Source organism: Pteropus alecto, unplaced genomic scaffold (genome assembly GCF_000325575.1).
Source record: "Pteropus alecto unplaced genomic scaffold, ASM32557v1 scaffold87, whole genome shotgun sequence".
Lineage (NCBI taxonomy): Eukaryota > Metazoa > Chordata > Mammalia > Chiroptera > Pteropodidae > Pteropus > Pteropus alecto.
The window spans coordinates 4,621,255-4,644,677 of NW_006443225.1; the positions used below are offsets into that span (position 1 = coordinate 4,621,255).

At 36.2% G+C, this 23,423-nt stretch overlaps 1 protein-coding gene across 2 annotated transcripts in view; it reads left to right on the plus strand.

Annotated features, from left to right (window-relative positions):
- Positions 1–14,023, plus strand: part of FAM110B (family with sequence similarity 110 member B) — a 159,478-nt gene extending 145,455 nt beyond the window's left edge. Inside the window, exons 4-5 of one of the 2 annotated variants that reach the window (XR_003043700.1) lie at positions 3,604–3,684; positions 13,694–14,023. The gene's annotated coding sequence lies outside the window, so the exon portion shown is untranslated. Of the gene's footprint in view, positions 1–3,603; positions 3,685–6,866; positions 7,669–13,693 lie in introns of those variants that run through there. The other variant, XR_003043698.1, reaches the window with a different exon arrangement.
- The last annotated feature ends 9,400 nt before the right edge of the window (positions 14,024–23,423 follow it).

Sequence of the window (23,423 nt, forward strand, 5' to 3'; positions counted from 1 at the left end):
CATTGCAAGAGAAAGTAGAAGGAAAAATGGGCAGAGATGTCAACAGATTGGTAGATTTGATGGTAGGTAGACAGGGTAATTCTTTTCCTAACACTTATTATTTGTTTAAGTGAAGTGAGAAGTACAGTCATCATCTAAGACTGAGAAGAGAAAAGGGGTAATTGAAATTTTGAGGAAAGAGAATATGTGATATAATAATCTCAGTGAGTGAAAGAATTAATTAACTAGGGAGTTAAAACTGAATTTTGGGGCTGTGCTAAAGGTTGACTTGAAAATTGTGGCCATAAATTTTAATTGAGCATATTCAGCTGAATCATGGCTTTTTGTTTAGCCCATTCTGCTGCTCAAGGGCAGATTAGGAGGAAATAGAGAATTGGAGTTCTTTCAAGTATATATGATGGAGAGTGGGTCTTGGGCATAGATTAGAAAACTTTTTCTGTAAAGGGCTAGATAATAAATATTTTAGACTTGTTTTAAGAGCCATTCAGTTTCTGTCACAACTACTCAGCTTGTCATTTTGGTGCAAAAGCAGTCATAGACAATACATTAATTAATAGGGATGGCTGTATTCCAATTAACCATTACTTATAAAAACAGTCAGTGGGTTGATCTGTCTTGAGGGCCTTAGTTTACCCACCCATTGTCTAGGGAATTGAGACTGTATCCAAGAGACCTATTATAGTGGGAAACAGTAAACTCAAAGCTAGATAATGTACGAAGTACACACATGAGGTTGTGATGCATTGCAAATGGCTTGGAGGTCTTGATGAGGTCAGTGAACTATTGGAACAAGGTACTAATGAAAATGAACTAAAAGAGAGAAGATAGTGCTTACAGTGTTTGCTGCTTGGCCTCTGGTGGTTAGATGTGATGCTCTCTTTGGATAGGAGCAGTATGAGGACAGGAAGCAGGAGACTTGGAGCTCTTGAATCTTCTCTCAAATCAGGGACACCTGGACTTTTGTAAGTCTCATAGATTGCTACAAGCAGTAAGATGAGCTGACTTTTCAGAACTGGGATCTCTCCCAAACCCTGAAGTGATGGCATGGCCAGATAGAAGTCATTTTGCATGTCATTAGAGTCTCACTTTAACTTATTTATTATTTCCAGTGTATCTAGTACCATATCTTTCCCAGATCATCATTTGTTAATATTCTTTGCAATGGGGAGGTGGAGAGACAGGGTTATTATTATGTTTTCAAAATCATCTTAATTCATAGTGTCTACTAAGCAACATTTTTGATATACCTTTCTCAAGTAATACAATAATTTAGTGGTCATTACATATATAAAATATTATTATTGATAGTTTCCCAAATCAACTCATCTGTTTGTTTATTCATTCATCTTATATGTTAGGCAGATAAAAATATTTAAGTCATAGTCTCTGTGGTCAAGATACTTAGACTAGAAGTAGAGTAGATTATGTAAATAATTGCAAGACATTGAACTAATTGCTATGAGAGCAAAGAGTAATTTGTTACTTATCATATTTCTTTTTTAGTACTTTTTTATATGTCAGGCAAGTAAAATTGAACAAGGTATTTTCTTTGCTGTCAAGGTGCTTAGAGGCTAGGTGTGGAGGAGGATGTATAAACAAATTATTGCAAGATACTACATTTATTGCTGTAATAAAGAGATGCAAATAAGCTACAGTGATAACACAGAGGAGGAAGAAATTACTTTGTTTGGGAAGTAAGGAAGGGCTTCACAAAGGGAAAAACTCCTGAACTGTGTCTTATACAGTGATTAGGATATTATCAAGATCAAAGGAACATCTTAAGAGGTGGGAATTGGCAAGAATACGTAGAATGTGCCTATGGCTGGAGAATTGAGACAAGAAAGGTGAGTAACAGGCAATGAGGTTGGAAAGTTAGGGGAGCCAGAGGGGAAGGAGGCCAGATGGAGGAATTTATACCATGTCAGTCAGGTTATGGGACAACCAGCAGGGCTTTGATGAGAAAAATAAACACCAAATTTGCATCTCAGAGAGATCGTAAAGAATGACTGGAGGAAGGTGAGAAGGGAGGCAAATGTTTCCTGGTATTTTTTTTTTTTTACTTTAAAAATTTTTTTGAAGTTGTGGTCAATTAAATTGGTATCATGACCCCTAATGAGCTGAGTTTTCAAACTTATAAACTCAGAATTGAATTCTTCATCAGGTCCTTTATATTTTTAATCTATGATGTTTTAAGGCCCCTCCTCTGTACTCTGTTATTTATGTTTATATCCATCATTGCAATGCACTCATTATTACATATACCAAGTCATGTGATAAACACTTATATATAGGTCTTTCTCTGACACCAGACTGGGAATTCCTTAAGGATGAAATGCAAAACTTGTTTATCTTAGTATACATCTACCTGAGTTCTCATTGTACAATTTCAACAACTGTTACTGAACCGAACCAAGTACTTATTGCTTTATATTCAATAACTATTGCTTAATTGGAGTTGGAAGGAAAATAATGTCAACTAACAATATTCTTTGTAACCTGATACCATATCTAACCATGAGAACAAGGTAACATGCTCGAACTTCTAAAACATTGCTGAGCTAATATTACAGAATTGAATAACCTAAAAGAATAAAGAATGGGAGCTCAACTGGACTTAATGCAATTCTAACTTCTTCAGAGTAAATATTTCAATCTGCTTATAATTTATTTCCTAACATGCTTCGTCATGATACAATATATGAACATCACATAAAAGCAGTTTCTGAAGCACTATTAGAAAACACTAAAGTTAGGGTCTAACTTAAAAGTACTTTCAAAAGCCAATGTAGGAAATCATGTTGTAACGGATTATCAGCTGTTTATGTCTCTACCGATCTATGGTGCTTCAGGCACTGTTATCTCTGTAGTTTTATCACAGTCACCTGCTCACGTTGAAGCCGCACTCCTCCACTGTACACCCAAAATAGCTGTGAGAGCCGACTTTATGTCTTCATTTTTCCCTTACACAATGCCTAACACAACTTGCTAGTAGTGGCATTATTTCAGTAGTGTATTAGCTACTGCATAAGACATAACATCAAAAATGCATTCCACATTGTATTCTTTTTCGTATAATTTGAAATATTTTGATGCCCTTTAGTACCGTAGAATAGATAAAATACAGCTCTGTCTGGAAGTTCTAAGATGCAGATGGTATTTTGAAAGTTGTGTTATTTTTAAAGATCATTGATGAATAAATTATTTACATGTTGAAAAAGAAAATGATTCTCAGTTTACCTTCAGGAATGGAAGGGGCAATATACCTAAACACCACTGGTTTGATATCTCTGGTTATGATATCAAGAATGGTTATGACCTTTCAAGGCTTACAGTACATGACATTTACAACCTGATGTTGGAACTGTTACCTTTATAGCCGATATATACACAAAAGTGCATTCTCTGAGAGGATTTGTTTTTTTTTCCTCTGAGCGATGAAGACTCCCAACTATATAGCTTGTAATCTCTTCACAGTGACAATAGTAACACTTAGCACTTGGATAAAAGACTCATATGTTTTTAAAAGATTTATTGATCATGAATCAGTTTGTTTCTACCAGATTTCTATGAATTAAGTATTGTGGCATTTTTTTTTTTTTATAGCTGATATATCACTGATGATAAACAGCTTGATCTAATTTTCCAAGGCGAAGAGGGGAGCGAGTAGAACAAAGCATTCTTTAGGTAAGGAATCTCATTTTGTTAGTTGGAAATCTGTTTATTATTGAATGTCATGTAAAAGTTAATGAATAATCAAGGAATTTCTAACCTTGCATAATGTATTGAATCATTCTGAAACAATCACCATACACTGATCAAAATATGACACTGAATAATTGCCAGGAATCCTAGAAGGCCTGTCATCAAGGAGGTTCTATAAAGATGACCCAACCACTTTACTCTGCATAAGGCACTGCCGTAAGTCTCATTTTCATTCTTCATGTCAGTCCCTTTGCTTTCCGTGGCAGTTCTGAACATGTAAAGTTTCAAAAAATTAGGTAAGAAAAAGCAAAAACAATTTGGACTAAATAAGAAGTGAATTGAAATGAGTCATTGAGGAAGAATGTCAAATCATTTTCACTCTGTGGAACCTGAGATGTAATCCTAGAAAGCAGATGTGATGGTTAATTTTATGTGTCAACTTGGATGAGGTTAACATTTAAATCAGCGAACTCTGAGTAAGAAGATTGCTCTCCAGAATGAGATGGGCCTCGTCCAATCTGCTGAAGGCCTGAATAGAACAAAAAGGCTAGCTTCCCTGAGTAAGAAGCATTCTCCATCAGATTGTCCTCAGATTTCATCTGCACCATGGGCTCTCTCAAGTGTCCAGGCTGCTGGTTCTACAACTGGAACTTCACCATCAGCTCTACTGGGTCCAAGCCTACTGGCCCACACTGCAGATTGGGACTTGCCAGTTTCTGAAACCATGTATCTAATTCCTTATTTTATACACACACACACACACACACACACACACACACACACACACACAGATCCTATTGCTTCTGTTTCCCTGGAGAACCCAGACTAATACAGTATGATATTCATCAACAGACCAATTGTACCAGTTGTTCATTAACAGACTCTAGATTTTATATTTTTTGGTCTTTAAAACCACACTAAAGAGGACTGCTCTAGAAGATATGCTTTGTGATCACTATTTGGCATACTTGCCACTCTTAGAATTTTTTCATAACCCAGTGAAGGGGCAGGTATGGATGGTCATGATTTTACTAAGTAATCCAACTCCTATGGCTATGAGAGTTAGACTGGAGAGTGGCCAATCCATAGGCAAAGTTGAGCCAAAAAGCGATTTGAGCTTAAGAATTTGAACTAAGAGACATTGAAATAGTCAGGGTAAGCATTGCTGATTAAAGCAAATATAAAATTTGTTACCATCTTCTAAACCCACAGGGGGCTAACTGAAGAAGGCATGGGAAGAGGAGAGTAAAGAGTAAAGAAGGTGGTCAATCAATCTATTACAAAGGAGGCAAGACTATACAATAGGGTAAAGACAGTCTTTTGATAAATAGTTTTAGAAAAACTAGACAGCTACATGCAAAAAAAAAAAATGAAACTAGACCAGCTTCTTATACCATATACAAGAATAAACTCAGAATAGATTAAAGACTTAAATAGAAGACCTGAAGTCATAAAACTCCTAGAAGAAAACATAGATGGTAAACTCTCTGACATTGCTCTTAGTAATATTTTTTCTAGTATATTTTTTTAGGCAAGGGAAATGAAACAAAAAATAAATACATGGGACTACATTAAACTAAAAAGTTTTTGCACAGCAAAAGGAACCATCAACAAAATGAAAGGACAAGATATTTGAGAGAAGATATTTGCCAATGATACATCTGATAAGGGATTAATATACAAATTTTATAAAAAACATAAATAACATCAAAACAAACAATTCAATTGAAAAATACACAGAGGACCTGAATAGACATTTCTCCAAAGAGGACAAACAGATGCCCAATAGGCATATGAAAAGATGCTCGATGTCGCTAATCATAAGAGAAATGCAAATGAAAATCACAATGAGATATCACTTCACACCTGTCAGAATGGCCATCATCAATGAATGCAAGTGTTGGCGAGGATGTGGAGAAAAGGGAACTCTCATGCATTGTTGATGGGATTGCAAATTGGTGCAGCCGCTATGGAAAACAATATGGAGTTTCCTCCAAAAAAATTAAAAATAAAACTACTTTATGACCTAGCAATTCCACTTCTGGGTATTCACCTGAAGAAATCCAAAACACTAATTTAAAAAGATATATGCATCACTATGTCCATTGCGGCATTATTTAAAATAGCCAAGATATGGAAGCGATTTAAGTGCACATCGATAGAAGATTGGACAAAGAAATAGTGGGGTGTGTGTGTGTGCGTGTGTGTGTGTGTGTTTGTGCGCGTGCGCGCGCTCATGAGTCACTGATGGAATATTACTCGGCCATAATAAAAAATGAAATCTTACCATTTTCAACAACATGGATGGACCTAGAGGGCATTATGCTAAGTAAAATAAGTCAGAGAAAGACAAATACCATATGATCTCACTCATATATAGAATCTAAAGAACAAAAATGAACAAACAGAACAGCAACAGACTCACAGATACAGAGAAAAAACTGATGATTGCCAGATGAAAGAAGAGTTGGGAAGCTGCGTGAAAAAAGCGAAGGGATTAAGAAGTGCAAATTGGTAGTTATAAAATAGTCACAGGGATGTGAAGTACAGCATAAGGAATACAGTCAATAATATTTTAATAATTATGTATGGTGCCAAGTAGGTACCAGGCTAATCGGGGAGATCGCTTCTTAAATTATACAAATGTCTAACCATTATGCTATATACTTGAAACTAATATAAAATAATATTAAATGTCAATTTAATTGAAAAATTAAAAACTGAAAAAAAATTTAAAAGAGTAAAGGATTGCAGAGCATGCCTAGGGTGAGTGGAAATGAGAAGAGCTTCAGACTGCGGCAAGGAGAATCACACATTCATGTGCTAAGAACTACGAAGGCTGAGAAACATGCTCTGCATGGTGGACACTGAAAAAGCCCCACACCAGCCAACACACTGTTGATTGAACTTCTGGCTCCAGCTATGCCATTACTTAATCTTGGATATGCCACTTAACTTCTATGGGCTTTAGTTTTCTCATCTATGAAATAACATGCTTAACTTTAACACGTAGAGTTCTAGAGAAACAGCAGTTTTCAATTTGTCTTCTGAAATAAGAATCGTTTAATGGTGGGTTTTCCTTGAATGTTATTAGGCTCTGTAGTCTATCAGGGGGGCTGTTTTCCTTAGAGAAGTAATTTTCCATTTTTTTTTTCTTTTGCCAGGAAGCACTTTGTTAAGGAGAAGTCTTAGAGGGAGATTTAAGCAAATGAAACAGACAAAAAGTTCAGCAGATCTGATCAGAGTGACCGGAGCTTGAAGTTTTACCCTCATGGCCTTTCCCACCATCCCCCACCCCCACATACTCCACATCCTAAATTCAGCAGACTCCAGTTTGAAAGCCTTTGCCCTTGAGAAAAAAAAACAGGATGAATTAGAAAGGAGAATGAAAATAAAGTTATAAACTGCAGGAGCAGCTGGAGACCACCGGGATTTTAGAGATGCACAATCTGGAAATATTTCCTGCTTTGGCGTGGTGAATTCCAGCAGACAGCCCCAGCAGAAACCTTGAAGGTCAGGAACTGAGGACAGACAGCTACAGACCTGGGGCCGGAGGTGAATGGGTAATATGGGGGATTAAAATAACAGGAGGGAGCCAAGGTGTATGATGTGGTGCTACCGTGTCCTGGGATCCAAATGACATAGGAGGAAATAAAAGAAAGGGCGAAGGAAGGACAACACTTTCTAAATATGGTTAAAGGATTTAAAAGGAGACTTTTTAAAGCGGTACTGTAATTTAACTAAAAGAAGCAAGGAAGAATTAGGAGGGACTTTTCTAGATTTAGTATTGTTTCTGATCAAAGAAGCTGAAGACACCAATAGAAATAGTGGAATAAAGACCTCCAAAAATTTTCTCCTCCATAAAGCAATGAGAACACTGGAAAAAATTGTCAATATCAATTTTTTTTTCTGAACTCTGGAAATTAACAAAAGCTTGTAACAACCTGACAAGCATTTATTCAAATAAAAGAGCTAAATCTTAGTAAGAATAGTGTGCTTTGTGGTATTTTCACTTGCCCTATCCTTGTTGTCTCCTCTTGAGCTCTATGACAGCATTTTAATCTAACAGCCAGAAATCATGGTGAAAACCAGTAACCTGGCAGCCTCTGGGAGCAGAATGCAGCTGGTGGTGCTCCTTCAAGACCTGTTCTCAGAGAATTATCATTATTTGACCTGTGTGGCATTTCCCTGTAATATCCCACTTACAAGGGATATTTGACCTGACTTAGAATTCACCTGCAAAAACAACCTTCTCTCCACGGACATTTGTTGAAAACAATCAGAGGCAATTGAACATTGTGGCTGCCTGAAGCAGAAGAGAACAGTTGAAGCGAACGAAATTCTGATCAAACGATTAGTGAGAAAAATCTGCGGCACAACATGTCCATAGGGAGCTTTGAAAGGCTGGAACATATTCCCTGGAATCTGGAAGGCTACATGCATGTGTACGGCTGTATGCATGGCCAGAGTTGTGCACATGCTCAGAAATGACCAGCGGAGGTCTTACCATCTTACCTTGGGTTGACCTTGAGGCTCTGCACAACCAGGAAGTGAAAGCCAAAGCAGAGTCACAAACTGCCTGGCTGAGTGTTGAAGATATGCCCCAACACACACACAGAATCCATCAGCAAATACTGAGAGAATTATTTATTCCAGGTGATAAAGGAAATCTCTGTCCAATCATTAGCTGACCAATATGCTAACCAATTAGAGACATCAGTGACCACCCAAAGAATGTAGGCTTTATTGAATTAGTTCTGAAATCACTAAACAAACAACAATGACAACAAACAGCCAAAACAACGAACTTTGGGAAGGGAGAGAATCTAATTTCCAGAGTTGTCACATTATATTATTTAAAATGTTCAATTTCAACAAAATATTATGAGACTGGTGAAGGAATAGGAAAGTATCACCCATATACAGGGGGAAAAAATCAATCATTAGAAACTGTCCATGAGGAAACTCAGACATTGGGCATAGACAAAGTCTTAAACAAGCCATTTAAAATATGTTCAAAGAACTAAAGAAAATAATGTCTAAAGAAATAAAGGAAAGTATGAGAATAAAATCTCACCACATAGGCAATATCAATAAAGAGAGAGAAATAATGAAAGACAATAAACTAGAAATTCCACAGTTGAAAAATACAACAGAAATGACCAATTAACTAGAAGATTTCAGTAGGTGATTTTGGCAGGCAAAAAAAAAAAAAAGAATCAGTAAACTTGAAGAGAGGTAAATAGAGATTATCCAGTCTGAGGAATGGATTGGAGAATGAAATGAGTAATGGAAAACTACTGAAAAAAATTGAACAGAGCCTCAGAGATCTGTGGGACACCATCAAGCTTCCTGACTTATACACAATGTGAGTCCCAAAAGGAAAGGGGAGAGCGAAAGGGGCAAAAAAAAATTTGAAAAAAAATGGCAAAAAAATTCCCAAATTTAATTAAAATCATTAATATACACATCCAAAAACTCAATAACTTCCAAGAATGATAAGTGCAAAGAGATCCACCCTAAGACACCTTTTAATCAAATATAGATTCAATATTCCACTTTCAATAATGGACAGGACAACCAAACAAAAGATCAATAAGAGAAATAGAAGATTGAAGAAAAATATAAACCAACCAGACTCACAAATATGAACATAGCATTCCACCCAACACATTCTTCTCAAGTGCATGGGAAACATTCTTCAGCATAGCCTGTGTAATAGGATATAAAACAAGTCTCGGTAAATTTTAAGAGTGCAATTATATAAAATATTTTCTTTGACCACAGTGAAATGAAGCTAGAAATTAAAAGAGAAATTAGAAAATACTTAGAAACTAATGAAATCAAAACACAGCATACCAAAATTTATGGAATGCAGAGAAAGCAGTGTTCAGAGGGAAATTTATAGCAATAAACACATACATGTAAAAAATCGCAATAATCTAACTGTACATCTGAAGAAAATAGCAAGTGAAAAGCGAAGTAAATCCAAAGCTAGCAGACGAAAGGAAATAATAAAGATAAGAGTGAAGATAAACAAAACAGAGAATAGAAGAAAATAGAGGGAATCAATGAAACCAAATGTTCATTATTTGAAAAGAACAACAAAATTGACAAACCTTTACTAGACTGACCAAACGAAAAGGAGAGAAAACTCAAATTATAAAAACCGTAATGAAAGAAGGAAACGTCACTTCTAAACTTAAAGATAAAAGGATTCCAAGGAAATACTAAGTCAACAAATTAGATACTCTACATGAAATGGGCAAATTCCTAGAAAGATACAAACTACAGAAAGTGATTGAATAAAAAAAAAATATATGAATAGACCTTTAACAAGTAAAGAGATTGAATTACTAATCAAAATTCCACCACCAACCAGAAAAGAAGCCTAGGACCAGATGGCTTCTCTAGTCAATTCCACAAAGTGTTTAAGGAAGAATTAATATCAATCTTCAGAAACTCATTTCAAAAATAGAAAAGCAGGGTACATGGAGGAGGGAACTCATTCTGGGAAGACAGTATTATCCTGATATCAAAAGCAGGCTCAAGAAAAGAAAACTGCAAGCCAACATCTCTTACAACTATAAACACAAGAATCCTCGACGAAAGACTAATAGATTAAATGGCAATATATAAAAAAGGATAATACACCATAACAATTGAGATTTACCCCACTAATATAAGGTTAAGTTAACCCATCAATGTAATATATCATATTATCAGCTTAAAGGACAAAAACTCCAAGCTCACCTCAACGAATGCAGTAAAAGCGCTTGACAAAATCTAACACCCTTCATGAGAAAAATACTTAGCTAGAACTGAAGAAAATGTCTTCGATCCAATAATAAACATCTACAAAAAACCCACAGCTGACTTACTTATTGGTGAAGAACTGAAAACTTTCCCCGAAAATCAGAAACGAGGCAAAAGGATTTCTACTCTCATCGTTCCTTTCCAACTTTGTACTGAAGTTTCTAGCCAGGAAAGAGATCTGTGGAGGCTCAGAAAGTGGATTCTGGCAGGGAATTCCAGGGTCCTAGGAAACTGAATGTGATTTTTAAAGTTCTAGGAGGGGGCTTGGGATTTGAGTTGGCACATTCCCTTGTCACCATGCATCCCTTGCTCCATGGGGAGGGGCACCTCCAGAGGAGAGCTGAAGAGAGGCTTTCTACAAAGCTTGGGTCCCAGAACAGAACCCCTCTAGACTGGGTCAAAGGATGGTGTTGACAAGAAGGTTCTGCCTCAAAGATAAAACTATTCTACTGATGGTTGGTAGAGCAGACAAGGAGGCAAGAAAAATAAGTGAGATAAACCAAAAATGGTAAAGACAGTAAAACTTAATTCTCTGCAAGACAACGTGAGATTTAATAAAAGCGTTCTAAAAGAGGCAGTAGTAGAGGGCTGGAAACAAGGGGAAAGGTGCATAAACCCAAGACAGGAAACTTGGAGAGATCATTCCAGAAAACCTAATTCATCACATTCAAGTATATGGACAAAATACAGCCAAAATTAGAACTGAGCTTTGAAGAAGCAAAATATGGAAGAAAGATATTCAGTTAATACAATTCTGATAAATATTTTTGTTTGTTTTTAGTATAGTTTAAGAAAATTTTTAAAATTTTTCCTTTAAGAAGCAGCCAATTTCTTCCCCCCAAATGCTTATTATCTACAATTAGATATTGCGCTGAATCTTACTGTCAATTTCTTTTCATAAATGCATGCTTAATCTCAAATATCATTTAATTCTTAAGCAATGCAATAACTCACTTGCCGAAAGTTTCAGAATAAATGCCTTCACCCTGTGTGTGGGGAGTTGGAGAGAGAAATATTTAGCACTCACAATGATTAGCTCAGTAGGACAGGAGTCTTGCAAAGCAAGATGATATTGACGATGAGTCAGTGTGGAAGGTAGGCTCTGTGGTGGGTGTAGTAGAGAGTGTAAGAGGAAAGCTGAGGAAGTGAAAAATTTCATCCTATAATAAAGATGGCGAAGCTAGGTGGGGCCAAGGGGTGGAGAAGTAGGTCTAGTAACAATGTGTCATAGAAGAGCCATTTAAAGAAGAGCTATTTAAATAGCATTAATAATAAACCTGTGGAAAGAAATTTAACTTCTAGTGGTGAACACACAAGGCAATATACATATGATGTATTATTGAATTGTACATTTGAAACATAGTTGATTTAATTAACCAATGTCATTCCAATAATTTTAATAAAAAAAGAAAAAAATTCTTTAAAAATTTTTTGAAAAAATAAACCTGTATTTTTGCTCCTAGGTTCATTTCTCCTCTTCCAATAAGGACATACAAGGGCAATTCTATTTAAGTATTTTTCCATCATTCCAAATCTTGAGGAACCTAGAGTATTGTTCCTCATAAAATGTTTAACCATTTAATATTAAAATTTTCCTCAGTAGACAAAGCATGGAAGACTATATTACTTAGAAAATGGTTTTCGCTGTTAATGAAAACTTTCTTTCATAAGAAGAAAGTTTCCTAGACATCTTCATTAATAAAATATGATAAATTACTCTTATACGTGTCACATATGCATTTTATTATTTTAAAAGTTAAACTTGTAGAATTTAAAGCAAATTTACATTTGCTCTGGGGGTAGTGATTTAATTGATCAGTGTTTTAATTGATAACGTTTAAAGTATAGAAAAGAGTATAAAATGTGTACACAAAAGCAGAAACTAGAAAATTTCCTCTTTTTATTGAAGCTAGATATTCTACATGACAGTAAAAATTAAACTGGGATTTAGAGACTCTTTCTTATTTTGTAGAGTGAAGAGCTTTTATGATTTTACTTTAATTATCTTCAGATTTTTATTCGTTGTCTAAATTAATGAAAGTTTTTGTCTTCCATTTATTATTATCACATCTCAAACAAAATTACATTCTTTGCATCAGATCTTTATTTCTGAAAGAATTTTCAGAAATATATTACAATTATATCTTATAAATTTTCTAGAACATTGATATTCATTAGGTACCCAACTTAATAATAGTATGAGTCCACATTTAAATGATTGAGAATGCTATATTACAGGGTAATTCATGTTGCCAACTTTTTCAGATTTTTCCAAATATTTTTCTCCATCATCTACTTTGCATATCTTTGGATATGTATTTGGTTAGCACTTTTGGTAGAAAAAAAGCAGCCTGTGACACTGCAGATGTATTGGTATCAGATGTTAACAGATGGGTTATAACTATGTTTTAAGATGTTTCCAACTGTTTGCACTTTACTACCAGGTTTAGAAATAACCACAGCTAATATATTCTGAGCGTTTTTACATCTACCACATACTGTTCTAAGCTCAGAAAATGTATTAACAAACTCAATCTTCACAACCACCCTATGTGTTAGATACTGTTATGACCTCCATTTAACAAATGAGGAAACTGAGGCACAGAGAGGTTACATACCATGCAAGTAAGTGCCAGAATGAGGATTCAAACCTCAGCAGTCAAGATCCATTCCCCACGCATTTAACTACACTCCCTCTAAATATTATCATTGCTTTACTATTAAGAAAACACTATTTAGAAGCATGATGAAGTTAATTTTGAGCTTATCTACCTTTTTTTTTTAATTCAACTTTTTGATAGCCTAATCGTCATTACTTCTATAGGGAGAAATAATCCAGTCTTTAAATTATTAAGATATATGACTATGAACTTATAGTTCTGATAATCTCAAAAATAATTTTTTCTTTTACTTTGTTTACAAACTTAAAAATATATTTATTAACTCATGTTTGGAAAGGAATTAAGAAAGTGTTATAACTAGTATCCTTGTATGGAATCATTTTAATATGTACACAGTTTGAAGTGAGGGCTTATAATTTAATTGTCTTAATTTTTTTACTGCAGTACATTACACTGCTGTAAAACTTATTAATATGCTTTATATTATAAAGCTAAGACCATATATCTGTAAAAACTCATTTTCTCTAACTCCATCCTCATATCAATTGTTTCAGGACCAGATGAGGAGAGAAGAGAGTTACACAGAGCAGAAGAAGAAATGTCCAGCACCTTGGTCCCAAGAGAACTCTCTGATCCCTGGGTTTAAGGGCATCTTTGAAGCCATTCTGGTCAATTTTGAAAGTTGGTGCTTTCTAGCTGATCTGCTTAGGTCTGAACACCTTGTTGCCTACTTACCTGCCATGAGAAACTCAGCAGTCACGTTTACCAGCTTTCTCTGGTTCACGTGAGCAACCGAAGCTTAAAGTTGTTTCTGATTTTCATAGATCATGGTGCCTCTAAACTGTTTGCCTCTTCCCCAGTGGGTACTTCACACTTGCATTATAAACATCACTCATTATAACGCTGTGTTGTCATGTTTCTTGGTTGTCAGCATTCTCCTGGTAAAAGTATTGTAAATTTCGTCCAAGGGATGTGTCCTAGAAAATTGCCGTGATGAATTTTGCTTCGCTGCCTGACTAAACATGTACACACACACACACTCACACACACACACACACACACACACGCACACACATGCACACACACACGCACACACAAAATAAAGAAAGCTACTTCGGAGAACTCTAATTTTTGGAAACAGCTCTGTTAGTGCACAGGAACTTCTTAGTTAGAACTCAAAGGCATCCAGCCAAAACCAAGACTAGAAAGTTTCTCTAATGGTATTTTGTATCCTCAGATCATTTGAGAAGGAAAACAACAGTGCTCCTTGAACATAAATGGAGAGTAAAGATCATGATAACAATGTGCTACATATAGGAAAATACATCTTTATTATTCCTTGGGAAATAATTAAAGGAAAAAACGAGTCAGTGTAAATTCCAAGTTGTTTACGAAAGTCATTTCTGCACCAGTGGAACCGTGATCTCAGCCTTCCCTGTGATAATAGAGCAATAAAAGGAGAGGGAATTATATCCAGTCGAGCATCGTAAATGAAGAGATTTCATTTAATGATTTATTATATATGGCTTTTCCTATTTAGCAAAGAGATAATTATTAGGACTAGACTTAGAAAGTCAGCTAGCAATTAGGTTTTGGGTACCAACCCATAATGGTGGGTCTCTGTTTTGGTTGGTGTGAAATAAGACAAATTTGGTTGCCTCACCACCTTATTTGTTGGTAAGGAGCAAATAATCCATTGTGAAACTCAGAGAATTCACGGTCATAGAGGTATTGGGTTCAGATTCTCTAGCTGAATTTGAAACAAGATTTAATCACTCGATAAATAACAATAAACAATACACAAAAAATTGTATCATGAGAATAAAGAATCCCAAATTCCTCACACATTATAAATGGTAGCGGAAGAGAGTTATGTCTGAGCTGGAATCCGGAGATCATTGCTTTTTTGGTGTGCTTTATCCTGGGTGTGTCTTTTTCTCTAAGAACCAGGTTAAGCTGTTTCTGAAGGCAGAATGTCCCACAGAGAAATAAGTAAATATGTCCCACTGATTTTTCTTGCCTGTCTCCCTGGTGGGATCAACAGGGGTTTAAGATTATGGGTTTTGAAATCCTAGCAGGATGTCTGCTCTGAAAAATTTGCAGGCTTTTGAAGGCGCCATTGTCAGATGCCTTGAGATGGTGATTTGGAACAAGTCTTAAGAGCAAAACCTCTGTTGACTACAGTCAATGGCCATTAGGTAGATGTCACTCGAGGTTTTCATGTGATTTAATATCAGAACTCTGTTTTCAGCTATCACACAGATGTACAATCACATTCACCAGAAAAACGCTGTCGTGCGACGTGTTAAGAAAGGTGTAATATTCCCATTTTCATGCTCTTAAAGGTGGAGACATGCAGACTTTACATACTTGCTGTTGGTATCTGCTATGTATCTCCTTTCTTGTTTTGCCAGCATTTCAGAAAGGCTTTGTATTACAGTGCACATTTTTTAAATGAATGAATTACAAAAGAGACCTTAAAAGAGGAAAACATTGTAATAACATAGAAGACTTCTTCCCATATCTCTGTACATGGTTTACCAAAACAGACAAACAAACAAACTGTGGACACTAGAAGAAAATTAAGACAACAGAAAGTAATTATACTAAAGTCTTAAAAGAAGAAACTTAAAAAGCAAAATTGTTTTTCATTCTTGTTTTATAAAAGTATTTATAATTTGTAAATATAGAATTTGAATTTATAAAATTAGTTTATCGCTCTTTCTTTTATTTTAAATCATGGGGTGTTTTGTTTTGTTTTAAAAGGAAGAAAAGAATTTCTCTGGTCCAAAACAGCATTTGTTTGTAAAAGTTGAAGGTGTTTTAAAAAGGAATACAGATTAGCACAGCTCTGTCCTTTGGAAATATAATGAGAGGCACATTTGGACTAAGGAGCCAGATTTTAAAAAGAAAAAGTAAAATTAATTTAATAATATGTTTTATTTAACCCACTGTATAAAAATAGTATCATTTCACCATCTAAGCAATATGTAAAATTATTGAGATATTTTAAATATTTTTTATACTAAGTCTTTGAATTTAGTGTGTACAGCATATTATAACTTAGATTTGCCATATTTCTCATTTCAAGTGCTCAGCAGCCACATGTGGCTATTGGTCATGCAGCTCCCACATCAGATGGCACAGGCTTAGCATAAAGGTTAAGAGTTCTGTCTCTCTATAAAATGCAGGGAATAATATCTAACTCCCAGAGTTTTGGGAGCATTAAAATAAATGTATGGTAAACTCTTTCCACAGTGCCTGCCCTATGGTCACACATAAAACTCTGCTGGCTGTGCTCTACTGCTAATATTTGAACCGTAGCTGAGCAGATCACTATAGTGAAGCTATGATTTTAAGTCTTAGTTTAAAAACAAACAAACAAACAAACAACAACAACAAAACAACAATTATCCTAATGTCTCTGCTATATATCCAGATAAAGTGAAGGTGTGCACATACGTGTATCAGGCTGTGCCATCCAGCCCTATGGCAAAGTTTGAATATTGAAGCACATCACTTCTGTAGTTTAGGTTTTGAAGTGTATGTTTATTACTGAGGTTGTACTTTTCTGAACTTCATGTTGGGAACTATGAGTGGGAAACCGTTTGTCATTGAAGCATGCAATTCCCATAATAAGTAATAGCAAACAAGCCTCTCCAGCACTTTAGAAGGACTATTTACATTATTGGTAAGTCGCTGAGGACCTAAAGTCAGCACTCAGCCAAGTGGGGTGAATTAATTCCCAGGGCCCCTGATATCTAATCAATTATACTGTCTAGGGCCGCAATACATGCATTTAATGTTTGGGAAGAATTTATTGTCTTCACTGGACTCCCAAAGAATGGTTAATGGTTACTGGCTTCTCAGAGGATACTATCGGTCTCAAGGCTAGGACTTAAGAGCTTGAATGTGATGTTTGTGATAAAGATGCTTATGGAGCCTCCTGGTACACACCGAATGATTCCTGACCCTTGTTAACCCTGGCCATTCTGACCTGAGGGAATTTACAACCTGCATTCCAAAAGTGAATGATTTGGCAGTTTTTGTTTGTTTATTTACTTTGTGCAATTATGTCTATTAAGATCTCTGCACCCTGATTAATCGACAATTTTTGAATTATCGCAAAGACACAACCAAAGAAATTCACAGCATTTCATCTTCAGGGCTGAGCTGGCTTTTGACAGAAGAGAAGGGTAGTAAATCATGAGGTCAGTGACTCGGGGAAAGGTTTGTAAACACTATTCCTGGAAGCTTATAAAAATCACATATGGTAAAGTTTTTTCTCAAGATACCTCATGCTTCGTGGAGGGGGGAAGCATGGGACAGACCCCGTGAACATGAAAGCAATTATTTTTCTTTTTATTTTCCCAGCTCTGCAACATGGAACTAAAACCTCAACAGTAATCTGAATAGACTTCCAATGACTAAAAGATCCTCTTTGATTTTCACTACTCAGCAGCAAAAGCAACACATTCTGAGCATGCAAAATAGTTCAGCTGTGTTGAACAGCTGAGTCGATGCTTTTCATAAAAAGCCACTCGCAGCCCAAACCTAGGCAATCGATATCTTGAGCCATATTAGCAACATGGTTAAGGATTTTAAGGCTCATTTCAGTAAGACTGGACACAAAAGTGCAATGCCTTGCTTGATGGGTGTGGGGGGTGATTGGCATTTCCTTGGGATGTGAAATAAATGTTGTTTGTCATCCTCACACCGAAGGAGCATGGGCTGTGAAGCATCCCAGGCTTAAGTCTGGTCTGACATAAGGTAGTTAGGCTCCAAACAAGAAAGGAGAAAAAAATTGGTTCTGTCCCTCTGGGCTGGGCTGGATAGAAGATACCTTCACCGCTTTGCACATTCTGTGGCAACACGCTGGGCACAGACAGCATATTTCATAAACCCACGATCTTGTCTGAGGTAAGAGCATTTCATCACTTCTCAAACTGCAAGGCTAGGTGTGTTCTGATCTTACAAGACATGCTACCTCCTTATAAATGAGAGTGGCAAAGCTGCCCCTCATACCTAGTTCTTGTGTATCAAGAGACCTGAACCAAAGCGTTGTGCAAATTCCAACTGCCAGCAATACACTCAGAACAGCCGGAAACCCCAAGATGTTCGGTTCACAGGTTCCCGTGAAGATAATATTTAAGTATAAATGTGTAATCTTGACATTTTCTCTCATCACTGCCTCCCTGATAGACCAGTAGGAGGAACTTCACGACAATCTGTAGGAAAATGTGGCATTCGTAGGTATCCCTGCATAGTGGAATACACCTCGAGGAACGAGCTCAAGGCACGACTTCTGTTTTTAGTTCTTACGCACTGTTTGCACAAGTGCAAAATGCATATGGAAAAATGGTTTGTCAAATTATTAAGAGGATTGTAAAATATTTTGTGATTATAAAATCTAGAACTATCTATAGAAAGTTCTAGAAGTTATGATAATAATACAAAACTATGTTCTTACTACAAAATATAGTAGGTCCCTCCAAAACATACATGCTTCATGTAACTTAATTTACATCCATTCTTAAGAGTGTAGGCACCTTTCACATAAAAATTTGAGGGTGAGCTTAAAGTGTGTGGCTTTAAAAAATACACAAAACATGACTGGAAGAAGCCGCTGCTACAGGATACACAGGCTTATAAATAAAAGGTTAAAATATCTCTGCCTTTACCCAGTACTTGTCCCTTGCAAGGGGCATAAAATGAAGGTAGTAGCCAAGTTCCCTAGATGATAGCTTTGTCTCTAAAATTGGATAAACTTCCTGAAGAGGTTATCGAAACCCTAACAAGCATCGGGATCTTTCTTGGGGCCTTGCAGGGTAGGATGTGGTAGTGTCTTCTGACTGTGATCCTGCCACAGCTCTTGGCCCTCAGACTCTTAGTGCCAGAACATTCTGGAAAGGTCTATCCTGTTTCTGATGCTTTATGTCCTGGGGGATCTGTTGAGAACATTTGTAGGGCTATTGATGCCAAGAGAAAAAATGTTCTAGGAATAATGCTCACTGTTTGGGTAAATGAAATTTATTTTTGGATATGTTCAGAGGTGGGTCAATAATAAACACGTGGAGAATTGAAAACTAAATATTCTTTGCCATTTGGAATTCATCTGGGCCATGGTCGAAGGAGGACCTTTCGGTTTCCAGTGAGGTGCAGTTCTTGGGTTATGATTAATGACCCATGAACGCCTTTGCAAAAGCAAGTACTTTGACGTATTTTGGGGGAAAAAAACAATTATAGCAATTTTGCCTTTTCCACTTCCCTCTGGAGTATGGCCTTCTTGGCCATTTCTCCCTCTGTGCTTTCGGATAACCCTGAAGACTGGAAACCTTGATCTTGTTTATAAACTTTTCTATAAAGGCTATATATAGTTAAAACTTTTGGAAGGAAAAGACTCAAATAAATAATTAAAATCAAAGGATATCTCATTAATATTATAACTAATCTCCACTTCTTTTTATTTACCAACTGTCGGATTTTCTTCAATCAAAAGATCTTCTATATCTCAAGAGCTACATTTCACATTTCAAATTCCCAAGGACAAGTTTAAGTAAGGAATTCTTTTTCTTAGAGGTTGTGTTAGAGAGACAAGCTACCACCTAATCCCTTTATATAAAGCTTCATATTATTGTTGGGGACTTAGTAAAATGGCTAATTCCTATCTTCAGTTTGGTTTCAGAAGACCTGTAAGGTCACTATGCAAAATCATTGAACTCACATCATGGAAAGTAAAGTCCAATAAACCTGAACTTTCTGGTTATTTACAGCATTGCATGTGCTGATAACTGGGCACAAATCCTTCCTTTAAGAGCAATCTAGCTGGTGCCCATACATGTCACCTGCAGTTCATGCTTTGTATTGCTTAGATCCACTGCTTCATGTCATTTTGGAGCTCCTTCAGGATTTTGGAGAGAATCTTTTTTGGGAAATAGAAAGAGGTTCATGAACTATTTCCCCTGTCACTACCACTGGTCTCAGGGCTGTAACTGATTCTCATCCTCTTTTCTCTCTCACTCTTCATTCTAGACTCTTTTCATCTTCCTCTAGAACTTCTGCTGCTCTCAGTGGCTTACCTGATGGCATGACCACGACTCTCATCCCTGAGAGGCCTAAGCTCCTGTGTCACCATGCCCTTCTCATGCCATGGCTGCTGCACTTGTCCGTTTGCCATCAAAGTTGAGTAAGGGAGTATAAAAAGCCACCCACATGGACCACTTGGACACCAAACACAGTTCTGAATCTTCTGCTGCATAAGAGCAGTTATACCTCCTCCTGCTGATCAGAGCCAGCCACTCCTTCTAGGAAGGAGACTCATCTTCTAGCCTGCTGGCCTCTTGGCACAAAGAGTCCAAAGTGTCCAGAAGGCAATAGCAACTTATAATTCAAGGAGAAACTTGCCGTATCCTCCAGTAGAAATATTCCATCTTTAAAAACCAGTCTCTCTAAACTTCCATAGCCTAGAGTCATGGGAACAGGAAGCACAAATTCCTTAAGTGGGTCACTGGATGTAATGGTCAGCAGGGCCTCGACTTCCACTCTTGGTTACCAGACCCATGTAGTCTTCCTATTGGTGACACAGGCCACATTAAGGTCTTTGATGCATAGTGCATTCTGTACTCCAATCTCAAAAATTATTACCACTGAGCTAGCACTTCCATTGTGCCTTCAGCTGGCTGTTCATCACTTTGTCATGCTGGTTGCTCCTAGGTGATCAGTATGTGAGTACCAGTGATTCCCACAGGCCCTTGCTCTAATGTGATGTCACATGGAAACCTGTGCTTGTGGAAACTCTGAAACTATTGTCCTTATAATTTTCTCTTTCCGCTACTTCTCAATTGGCTACAAATTGTACCTGCTAGTACATCTGGTATATACTAGTATGCCATCCCAGTCACCTGAAAGTCTCTAACTCCCAAAAGGTTTAATTCTTCCAAACCCAAAACCCAGAAATTGACAAAAACAAACAAAAACCTCTATCCTTGATTAGTTCCTTTTATATTAAATTCTCCAAAACACATACACACACACACACACACACACACACACACGTCAGTACTCTGAGCTGTTCTGAAGATAATGCTCTGTTTAGAAAGATTCTTACCAAGAAATATTGTTGAAGAAGATTGCTGGGGTTTTTTGGGTTTTTTTTTTTTTTCGTGATGAAAAATGTAGGTTTTCCCTAATGATGATTTGGAAAAGGACACGTGTTTTTCTATCCTATAAGTCCTTCAGATTTCTTCTAATATATGGTAGCATGTTTTGTAGCGCCTGGTTTTGGAACTCAGACTTCTTTTTTAAAAATGTTTCTACAAATACACATCACACTACAGCTTGGAGCCCAGCTGACACCAGAGAGCAGTAAAGTGATGACTAAAAGTCTGTAAGGAGGCGGCTCACAAAGGCAAGGAGAGCCGTCAGTCTGTGACTCCAGTGGTTCTGCTTTAATTCCCCTTCAACATGATCCTTACTGATTTTAAAAGCATAGTAAAGTCATTTATATGTCTCATACCAGGTAATAAATGAACATGGTAATTTAGTAGCTCATTTTTGAGACACTCTTATAGTTGAAATGTTTCTTATCTTCATTTTTTATGGTTATGTGGTTGTGATAATTGAAAATAGATAGTAAAATCAGCTCCTTGGCCAACTCCCTTTTCAGGCAAGAAAGAGATTGAATCAAAGGAATATATTACCTGGAAAACAAAATTGGGTAATAACAATAGACGGCAGTTGTAGAGATTATCAGAGCCCCATATTTTAATGATACTAATTAGGCTCTGAAACTTAATTTCTACTAAAGACATGACAATTCCAATTTAAGCTTTTCTTACTCTGCCTAGTTTCAAGAAATATGTAATGCATTTTATAGTACTGCTGATTCCAAGTCTCCATAGAAAATGTTATAGCAGAATGTAAATTATACTTGCAACCTCTGAAAGTTATAGAAAATGAGCTTTACATGAAATAAAAAGGTCAACTACATATCTTTCTATAGGTAATATTTATATTTTAAGTAAATTCATAAAAAGAGGTAATATTGAATCAGATAATTCCATATCTATAATTTTCTTGGGGTATCTCTAAAGGGAGAAAAAGGAATATTTCTTCTATGTATCAATACTTAAATAAGCCAAAGCAATTCTTTAAACAGAAAATTAGCTATAAATTTACTTTTTAAATGTGGTAAAGTGTGAGCAAGTGTCTTCTTTAGACAGAAATAATATATTGGCTATTCTGTTTTAACAGTATTCAGAATACCAATTTATTATTATCCAAAGATGTAAATAAAAGCTATTAAGTTAGTTATGCGAAACCCACCAGACTCCTCAAAAAAGCATCTAACATTTTCATACTTATTGAAAATGTTCAACTACTCTTTCGGTTTTCTTACAGAACAATTTTAAATATACACAGGGAATACCCTAAAAGAATCATAAATACAAAAACCAAAGCTTCCATTTTCTTTAGGATCATTATTCTTCTCTAAATGTTATCAGACTAAATAAACCAGTACTGGAAAATAAATCACTTTGTCAGGTAAAGCAAAGTAATGGAATCTACATTTCCATTTCAAGAATTTTTGTCTGCTAAACCTTTTTTAAAAAATCAGTTCCAGTTTTAGTTAGATGATCAGTTCTGATCGTAGAGTAGTGACTTAAATGAGATTATTACTTGCATCCCTGAAACTTATTGATATAGTATATTACATGAATAAGGGTGAGAAAGGTCGATAAATAGCTATAAATAGTGGCACAGGAATAGCAACGTTTGTAGATTTAAAAAATACTAATGAGAAATACAAAAGACAATAAATACATACATGTGAAAACATAAGGACAGTCTGAACCTTTAATAACCGGGTGTTAGCTGTTAAGTCTTTCCAGGCGAAAGGGTGCAGACACCTGCCTGTTCTCTACACCCAGCTCTGTGGCATACTGTGTCAAGCCACTCAGTTCCTTCATCTTGAGCTTGTGAGCAATGCCCTTACCTCCAATGGTTAGCATAAGAATATACCAAGTAAAGGACTTGGCCCAGAGTTAGTGCTTAATCAAATGTAGTTGTTTTTATCAGAAACTGAAGTGAAAATTAAATGAAAAAGACAATGTCATCTGAAGCCTTCAACTAGTGGACTTTAAATTTACAAAAGACAAGAAGTAAACATAGCAAAGTGGACTCGAGTGCTATTTGTGACTTTAGAATATACATCTCTAAACTTCTTCAACACTAGTGTTGATCATACTCTGTATGATTTGTTCCCTCTTATCTACGTTTCTACAG